General features: G+C 43.6%; 1 long non-coding RNA gene across 1 annotated transcript; it reads right to left on the bottom strand.

Moving 5' to 3' along the window:
- Positions 1–1,095: 1,095 nt before the first annotated feature.
- On the bottom strand, positions 1,096–10,002 carry LOC129644585 (uncharacterized). The gene is made up of 3 exons (XR_008710850.1): positions 8,875–10,002; positions 8,517–8,586; positions 1,096–2,144 (listed from the first exon to the last, which is right to left on the bottom strand). It is a non-coding gene; the product is annotated as an uncharacterized LOC129644585 (long non-coding RNA).

Here is a 10,002-nt window from a genome sequence, read left to right as displayed (position 1 = left end):
AAAGATATTCAGGGCAAGCAGCTTAATTTCCTTTTGGGATACGGTTGACCAGGGTTGTCAGAAGTCACATAGCCATTGCAGAAAGACACAGTACTTCCAGTTAGAGAGGAAAAGGATCATTCCCAGCAGTTAAGGCTCCACAAAGATACTAGGGTGGGACTTCTAGTTAGTTAGTTGGAATGCTAACTGATGTGATATCTACCACTCCAGAAGACTCACTGCTGATTCACTCATGTATACCAGTAATTACAATGACGATAATAATTGCTACTATTTATTCAGCAGCAAGTATATGCCAGGAACTTTAAACTATCATGTCCTTGATACTTACCATGTATACTTCTTTATGTATAAAAGATGCCAATAAATGCTCCAAAAATGAATGAATATTTATAAGTACTGTTGGCGCCTTAGCTCCTTCTTATGGACAGGAAACAAATAATTTGGGTGGTAAATGACAGAGCCACTTTTTTGAATCCAAAGCCTGTTCTCTCTCCATTACATCTCACTTCCTCTCCCGTGTGGACAGGAAGAGCAGAATGGCAATGAACAGACTCCTTGCTCTTTAGACATTTCCCATCTCAACCAGGTGGAGACATTACCTGCCACATCCCGAGTCAGGCTGAGTCCATCCGGCAGGTGAGGTGGAAGGCCACGGCCCAGCTCAAGTGACTTTCTCCAGCCCCAGCTCCGGTGCCTCTGAGGCTGTGCCCTCCAGAAATCAGTTTGAGAAAAGGTATCCAGGTGCTTCCAAAGAATCCAGCCCATAGGGCTCCCTACATCACCCCCTGCCCTACTTCATCTCATGTCCCCCACCCCGCCAAAGGACTGACCTGCCCCTGGTAATCAAACACGGCCCTGTTACCCCACAGCAGGAAAACACCTGGGCAAGTCTGGGCCTCCAGGATCCCTTCCTTTTCCTGTTCAATTCTCCTCTTATCTACCAGGAAGAACACCCCCACTCCCCACCATCCCCACCCCATCCCACTCAGCGCACCAGGTACTGCTCTAGTGTTAACTAAGAATCATGAGCATAAAGTTTGAAGCCAGAAATCTTGGCTCTGCCATTTACTAACTGACTTTCAGAATGTCACAAAGTCATCTAAGGCTTCATTTTCTCATCTATAAAGTGGGGGCCAATCTAAACATTTTTAGAAAGTACTTAAAGGCAGGCCTTTCAAATCTCACCAAAGGTGGCATTAATCCAGGTACTTCAGATGGGCTGTCAAAACAAGTTTGGGTGAAGAAGAATTATTTTTTTTAATTTTATTGAAGTGTGGTTGATTTACAACATAGTGTTAATTTCGTCTGTACAGCAAGTGTTAGTTGCTCAGTTGTCTCTGACTCTTGGTGACCCCATGGACTATAGCCCTCCAGGCTTCTCTGTCCGTGGGATTTCCCAGGCAAGAGCGCTAGAGTAGGTTGCCTTTCTCTTCTCCAGGGGATCTTCCTGACCCAGGGATCGAACCCTGGTCTCCTGCATTGCAGGCAGATTCTTTACCATCTGAGCCACCAGGGAAGCCCCTGTACAGCAAAGTGACTCCGTTATCATATAATCATATACATTCTTTTTCATATTCTTTTCCATTATGGCTTATCACAGGATATTGGATATAGTTCCCCGTGCTATATAGTAGGACCTTGTTTATCCATTCTATGTACAATGGTTTGTATTTGCTCACCCATTCCATCCTTTCCCCACTTCCCGCCCCCTTGCCCACCATAAGCCTGTTCTCTATGCCTGTGAGTCTGTTTCTGTTCTATAGATACGTTTACTTGTGCCATATGTCAGATTCCACATATAAAGGAGAGCATATATTTGTCTCTCCCTGCCTGTCTTATTTCATTTAGTATGATCATCTCTAGGTCCATTCATGTTGCTGCATGTAACGGTATTTCATTCCTTTTGATGGCTGGGAAGTATTCCATGGTCTGTATACACCGCATAAGAAGAGTGATTTTATGTGAAGGATGTTCTCTATGGCCTAAGACCCACAGACCCTAGGACGCTGCCTGACTCTCCACATTAGCCCTGAATTGGAGCTTTGAAAGAGGTCGATGAAAGGAAAGTTCAGAGGGCAGGGTTCTTGTTTGGTCCACTGATGTGTCCTAAGGACCTGACGCAGTCAGTGCTCAGTAAATACCTGTTGATGAACAAAGGGAGAAACTGCCATAAGTGACTAAACTTAGAGCAGCTCCACCCCCAGGGAAGGAATGACCTGGTGTTTAAAGCAGTGATGTAGGCGTCTCTTGGATTCTATTTCCAGTTCTCATCCTGCAGGTTATGGCCAGGAGCTGAGTTTTCCTAGGCCTGATTTTCATCATCTGAAGATGCATGCTATTAGCACCTATTTTCTTAAGGGTTGTTTGAAGGATTAAATGAGACAAGACTGGAAAACATTTAATACAGTGCCAGGCACACAGACGAATTGCCAAGAGGAAGAAAAGCAAAAAAAAAAAAACAAACATGGGGAGCGGATGGTCACGTGAGCCAGAGGTCCTTTGGCTCATGGAATGCACTTATGTTCTCTTTATAGGGATAACTGACAGAAATTCAGCCATCCATCCAGCAAGTGTCTTTTAGGCAGTTTCTCTGTACCAGACATTGACCGAGACACACGTGATGCTTCAGTGAACAAAACAAAAGACCATCAGGAAACTTACCTTCTGGAGGAACAAATACGTAAGCAATGGACAAGTAAATTATAAGGTACATGAGCAGGCAACTAAATACTTTAGAAAATTAAAAAGAGGAGCAGGGTGAGAATGATCAGTAGTGTGGGGGCAGGAGGTCGAGTGCAATATTTAAGAGTGGTTAGGCTGCGGGTTCTCGAGAAGGTGACGTTTGAGCAAAGGCTTGAAGAAGGTAAGAAAATTGGTCATGTGGGAATCTGGGAGAAGAGCACTACAGGCAAAAAGAACAGCCAGAGCAAAGGCCCTGTGAAGGGATATGACAGGTGCATTTAAAAACCTGCAAAGGAAGCAACCTAAGTGTCTGAAAACATGTGAATAGGTAAGGAAGTGTGGTACATATATATACTGTGGAATACTGGGGAAAAAAGAGCGAAAGTGTTAGTTGCTCAGTTGTGTCTGACTCTTTGCAACCCTATGGACTGTAGCCTGCCCAAGGAAGGCTACTGGAGAGGGTAGCCATTCCCCTCCCCAAGGGGTCTTCCCATCCCAGGGATTGAACCCTGCTCTCCTGCATTACTCTTGCCTGGAAAATCCCATGGATGGAGGACCCTGGTGGGCTGCAGTCCATGGGGTCGCGAAGAGTCAGACACAACTGAGCGACTTCACTTTCACTATTCACTTTCATGCATTGGAGAAGGAAATGGCAACCCACTCCAGTGTTCTTGCCTGGAGAATCCCAGGGACGGGGGAGCCTGGTGGGCTGCCATCTATGGGGTCACACCGAGTCGGACACAACTAAAGCGACTTAGCAGCAGCAGCAGCAGCTCCTGCATTGCAGGTAGATTCTTTACCATCTGAGCCACCATCAACAGGATAAAGGATCAAGAAGATATGGTACATATATACAGTGGAACAGTACTCAACTGCAAAAAAGAAATAATGCCATTTGCAGCAAGATGGATGGACCTGGAGGTTATCATACCAAGTGAAGTAAGTCAGAGAGAGAAAAACAAATATCATATGATATGGCTTACATGTGGAATCTAAAAATATGGTACAAATGAACTTATTTACAAAACAGAAATAGTCACAGACATATAGAAAACAAACTTGTGATACCAAGAGGAAAAGGCATAAATTAGAATTTGGGATTGACATATACACACTACTATATATAAAACAGAATAACAACAAGGACCTACTGTATAGCACAGGGAACTCACTCAATAATCAGTAATACCCTACATAGGAAAAGAATCTATAAACGAGCAGATATATGGATGTGGATAAGTGCTTCACTTTGTTGTACACCTGAAACTAACACAACAGTGTAAATCAATTATATTCCAATAAAAATTAATTTAAAATAATAATAAAGATCTGCCAAGCACTAAAATAAGGCTGGAGTAGAGTGAGGTGAAGTGGTGTAGATTATTTAGAAGCTTTTAAACCATTGCAAGGACTTCAATACTTATTCTGAAAGGGTTTGAGCAAAGGAGTTGTATAAATGGCTTAGGTTTTATAAGGGTTATTCTGGCTGTTGGGTTTGAGAACAGGCGGCAGGGACTCAAGGAGAGAATCAGGGAGACTTACTACAAGGGCCGCTACAGTGACATGGACAGGAGAGGGCAGTGGCGTGGGCCAGGGTGGTGGAACCTGGGAGAGGACAGAATGTGGACAGATCCAGATATATCTCAAGGTTATCAGAATGGGCAGGAGCCTGCAAGGTGCAACCAGGAAGAAAGAAAGAAAGAAGCAAAGCAAAAAGGAACATGATTCAAAAAGGTGTCTTATCTTTATAGTCTGGGACTGATGAACCTTAATAGGGGAAGAAGAAGGAAAGAAAGGGCACTTATGGGAAAACAAGTGACTTTTGGGAAAGATAAATGGCCCCCCAGGAGAACAGGTGATAGGTACAGTTTTGTGACAATGTCTGTGTAGATATGGCTCCAACTTCTCGTATGAGTAATGAGTCCATCTTCCGTGGTTATACATTCCTGGAAATTTTACTACCGTTGAGTTCTTCTGAGAGTCTCTGCTCTTAGGCAGATAAAAAGAGTTCAAGGGAAAAAGAAGTTTATTCTCAAATGACTTCATTTCAAAATAATATTTATGTCTCAATGGCATATTCTGAACACTGCCACTGTGTTCTGCTACCTTTATTTTAGAGATACATACTGGAATATTTCAAAGTAAAATATATGAATGTAATCTGTTTCAAATAATCAAGAAAAAGTAAGAGAAGTGAATGGGCATTGGGTAAGACAAGATTGTTCGTAAATAGGTAACTGCTGATGAATGCATGGGGGTTATTATATTTCTCTCCGAATATTTTTAAAATTTTTAAATTTTTCCATCATAAAAAGTACAGAAGGACTACCCTGATAGTCCAGTGGTTAAGCCTCCACGCTTCCATTGCAGTGGGGCTCAGATTTGATCCCTGGGATAAGATCCCACAAGCCTCATGGTGCAGCAAAAAAGAAAAAAAAAGAAAAAAGCAAAGAAGCAAAACAAAAAGGAAACAAAATAAAGCACAATAGTACATATGATTTTTAATTAATTGCTATTATTGAGCACATATTCCAAGCACCATGCTAGCCACTTTACATTTATTACCTCTTTAATCTTCCCAACAACCCTGAGAAGTAGGTTCTATTATTATTCCCATTTTATAGATGAGAAGCACAAGATACATTGCCAAGAACACAGAGGCCATTAGAGGTCAGAACTACTAGTGTCTGAACTCTCCTACACTGGCTCCAAAGCCTATTCTCCCAAAATTCTAGACAAGTTATTTATTGGATCCATGCGGCTTACCAACCTGGGAACTCCATTCTCAGCTACAAAGCCTCTTTCCTAGTTAATATGCTGCTCTGGTGATATCTTACTGGGGGGTCACCTCCTGGGTCTTTGTATTCTACATTATTATTCATTCCTTTTTCTCACCCACAATATAAAAATTAAGCTTAGTTAAATCCTTCTGTATCTGAATGCATTTTTTATCAACCTTCTCCTTTCTGCTTTAGTCCAAAATATAACAATAACAAGAAATCTTTTAGAGGAGAAGAAAAAGACCCAATGGCTTGTATAAAACATGAGCATTTGAGTCCTGTTAATCTCCAGCATACAATTTTAACTCGGCAGGGATAGCTTCAGGTCAGGAGCCAGTATTTTTAAGCATCACTGTGTACAAAGGATTTTACATCAGCAGTATTAGCATAATCTTTAAACAGACATCAGAAAACAAAACCAAAAGCTACAAGGAACCTTGAGAGGTCATCTCATCCCCCGCTGCTCTAGGAAGGGGTGGGCCTGAGCCAGCCAACCGCGGCAGCTTTCTAATCTTTCATCTCTTCAGAAGGAATGTTTTAAGGTTCTTTGTTAATGCTTTATGGTTTACACTGCTTATTTTAGGGGAATTAATATCTGGATATGGCATTTTTTACTTTGATAAAGCTTTTCTCCTGTTTACTAACAGGTCACATGGATGACACTATAATAGTAACTATAATTATAATAGTATTAATAAACCTATATAGATATAGAAATATGAAATAATAAAATCCAAATCAATTGAATTTTCTGGACTTAGCAACCAAGCTCCTAGAGAATTCATTAATGTGAAAAAGCCCACATTCATCTCTCAACAAAACAGCCACTCTCTGTATAGAGCAGGCAGTTAATATATTGATAACTTTATTTGAGGCTCAAAACCATTGTTGCATAGATAATATTACTGACTCTGAAACCAAGCAGCATCCTGTGGGGCCCTCCTGGGTACAAAAGCTCCTCTGTGTGCCCATTTGTTGTTTATAGAAAAAGGCTTTAGACTCTTAGACGGTCCCTAAGCTCCAAAGAAAAGGCAGGTGCAGTTACTAATTAGGGAAGTATGAGATTCCAGAAACAAAAGAAAGCAGTTAAAGAAGAAAAAGAATGACAACACTATAGTGATGAAACAGTCCTGCGTTCCCTCAAGAAAAATACACAACGATCTGATGCATACTGATGCTTCTGAACTGTGGTGCCGGAGAAGACTTGAGAGCCCCTTGGACTGCAAGGAGATCCAACCAGTCCCATCCTAAAGGAGATCAGTCCTGGGTGTTCGTTGGAAAGACTGATGCTGAAGCTGAAACTCCAATACTTTTGCCACTTGTTGCAAAGAACTGACTCATTGGAAAACATCCTGATGCTGGGAAAGATTGAGGGCAGGAGGAGAAGGGGATGACAGAGGATGAGATGGTTGGATGGCATCACCGATTCAATGGACATGAATTTGAGTAAGCTCTGGGAGTTGGTGATGGACAGGGAGGCCTGGCATGCCGCAGTCCATGGGGTTGCAAAGACTGAGCGACTGAACTGATGTGTATCTCTGAGTAGTTCTGCAGGAACTAAGACATCCCCCCAACCCAGGTGGAGGATGGTCACTATAGGCTGAGCACTAGCACAAGAGCCCAGATTGGCTGGAACCAGAATGCTGATGATTAAGATTCCTGAAACATCACCCTGTCACCTCCCACAAACCAATCAGAAGAAAGTCAGGCACCCTTCAGCCCTCCCCTCAAAGGCTACCTTTAAAAGCCTTCTCCTGAAGACCGTCAGGGAGTCTGGGCCCTTTGAGCATGAGCTGCCCATACTCCCTGCTATGTGCCCTGCAATAAACACTGTCTTTTTTCTTTCGCCACAACCCAGTGTCAGTAAATTGGCTTTGCTGCGAGGCAGAAAATGGACCCAAGTTTGTTCCAGTAACAACTCCAATTTATGGATAAGAAAAAGGAGGGTTTTTTCCTCCTTTTTCTTAAATAACAATTTAAACCAATCAGAGGGTGGTTGATGAGCCATCAGAGGCTCATCAATCATGAGCTGATTGATCACAAAAACTGCAGCACCCCTCCCACACCTGACCTTTAAAAATGCTTTCCTGAAACCCAACAGGAAGTTTGGGCTTCCAGAGAACTAGCTGTCCCTGGATGCCTTGTCTGATGCCCTGCAATAGAGACTGTACTTTCCTTCACCAGAGCCTGGTGTCAGCAGATTGGCTTTAACTGGGCACTCAGGCAGGTGGACCCAAGTTCAGTAATATCGTGAGGATGAAACTAGAAGATGTTAAGAAAAGTACTTGAAATACTGCCCCAGGTACTACGTAAGCGTTGTCTGTTGTTGTTCAGGCACCAAGTCATGTCCAGCCCCGTGACCCCATGGACTGCAGCACTCCAGGCTTTCCTGTCCCCCACCATCTCCCGGAGTTTGCCCACGTTCATGTTCATTGAATTGGCGATGCCATGCAACCATCTCATCCTCTGCCACATCAGCTATTGCTATTACAATTACTGTTACTCTTCTAGTCCCCAAATTCAGCTTTCTAAATTTATGCTGCAGTTTCCGGATCCCCTACTGGCACAGAAAGACTAGCTGGCTAAACGTCACTGAAAATGTACTTCCTTGAAGACTTAGAGCAGGAATTATGCGACTACAGCCCACTGACCAAATCTGCCTCCGCATTTCCAACTCCTGCGCCAGGTCACGCCCTGCCACGGCCGCTTGCTTAAGTATTGTTTATAGCTGCCTTTGCACTAGAAGGGCAGAACAGAGAAGCAGCAACTGAGACCATATGGCCCATAAAGCCAAAAATATTAACTCTCCAGCTCTTTACAGAAAAAAACTGGCTGAATCCCAAGCTAAAGTCATTTTTGTTCAAAACAACATAATTAGGCTTTTAAAATTCAAGGTACATGGCTTTCATGCAATTCTAAAGAAACTACCAAGATACCCATGACCCTTCCTCCTTGGTCCCAGAGATCAAAGCTGAGCCTCAAATAACTAGACAGAGAAAAGCATTACAGCCTCTGCTAACCACAGCCAAGAGTTCCACCCCCTGTACTTACTGGTGACGGTAAAAACAACTCTCTTGGTTTTTCCAAGGTCATGAACAAACTGCTCTTCATTGCTGTCTTCCTGAAACAGAGATATTTTAAGTCACTATCAGCGCTAAGTCACTGTTTGTATTGGTGTGTGTGTGTGTGCGCTGACATGCGTGTGCCGCATGCTTGGCTGGATTCTGGGAATATGATTTTTGTTCCCAAGAACAATAAGATTTCTTTTCTCACAAAGTTTACATCCTAACAGAGGGATTTAAAAGCTCAGAAAAAAATATTTTTAAAAGGAGATCATTTCTTATAGTGATAAGAGATATGAAGGGAAAAAAACTGCTCTGGGATGGAGAGAGATAGGGGGTCTCCTTACAATTGGGCGCTAGGGAAGACTCCTTCAGAAAGAGGCATTTTGCTGAAACCTGAGTGACAGGAGGAAGCCAATTTGCACACAAATGAAAAAGGACGGAGCAGAGCAAAGACACCTGCGGAAAGGAGCTTGATAGTCTGAGGAAGAAAAAGAACACAGTTTGGCTTGCACCTAAGCAGTACGAGGTGGGATGGGGCGGGGCCGGCGTTAGCCTTTCATCCACTCTCAGGTGGGCAGCCACAGGCAAGCCTTCCAGCTGAGAAAAGACATGACCTGATTTACATCAGAAAAAGATCAATTCCGTCAGCAGTGACTGCAATTATGGCAGGCCCTTTTGGGCCCAGAACGAGCTCCTATCTAACACTCAGAAATTAATTTTCTGAGGAGGCACACATGCTGACAAAGCAAGACAGTATATTGGGAAAGGGCACCCGGGTAGAGACGGTAGGGGAGCCCAGGAGAACCCAGGAGAGGGTAGGGGAGCCCAGGAGAACTGCCCTGCCACGTGGCTCGAAGTTGCAGGTTTAATAGAGATGGTTTAGTTTCTGGGTTGTCTCTGGCCAGTCATCTTGCTTGGCCCATATTTGTTCTGACTCAGGGTCCTTCCTGGTGGCGAGTGCTTCTCTCAGCCAAGGTGGACTCCAGCGCAAAGGATTCTGGGAGGTTAGCAGGACATATTATGGGTTGGCATCTTCTCCCGGCTTTTGTTCCCTCTGAATCCTCCCAGGAGCAGCACCATGCGTCTTGTCGGGGCCTTCTGTTGGGAGACAACTCATGCAAGGGGCCATCATCATGCCTGAGCAAGGCACTTAGTTTCAATCAACAATTCCCCAACAAAATGAATGGTGCTTGGGAAGCAATTTAAAGTAGAGGCAGGAAGACCAGAGATTTGCCTCTTGCAGGAACTCGGGGAGACTGTCAGCTGTAGTGGAGGTGAAGGGCAGCGCTGTGCAGGGGATATTTGGAGAACACAGTAAGTTAAGTTTTGGAAGGAGGAGCTGTGGGAAAGCAAACAGGAAGATGAGTGCCTCCAACCAGTCTTATGGATTTTCTGAGATCCACTCGTTTGTTCATTCAACAAATGTTTATCGGGAACACACATTGTGCCAGGTACTGTTCTAGACACCAGGG

The sequence above is a fragment of the Bubalus kerabau genome, chromosome 2 (genome assembly GCF_029407905.1).
Source record: "Bubalus kerabau isolate K-KA32 ecotype Philippines breed swamp buffalo chromosome 2, PCC_UOA_SB_1v2, whole genome shotgun sequence".
NCBI lineage: Eukaryota > Metazoa > Chordata > Mammalia > Artiodactyla > Bovidae > Bubalus > Bubalus kerabau.
This window is presented reverse-complemented; position numbering and strand designations above follow the sequence as displayed.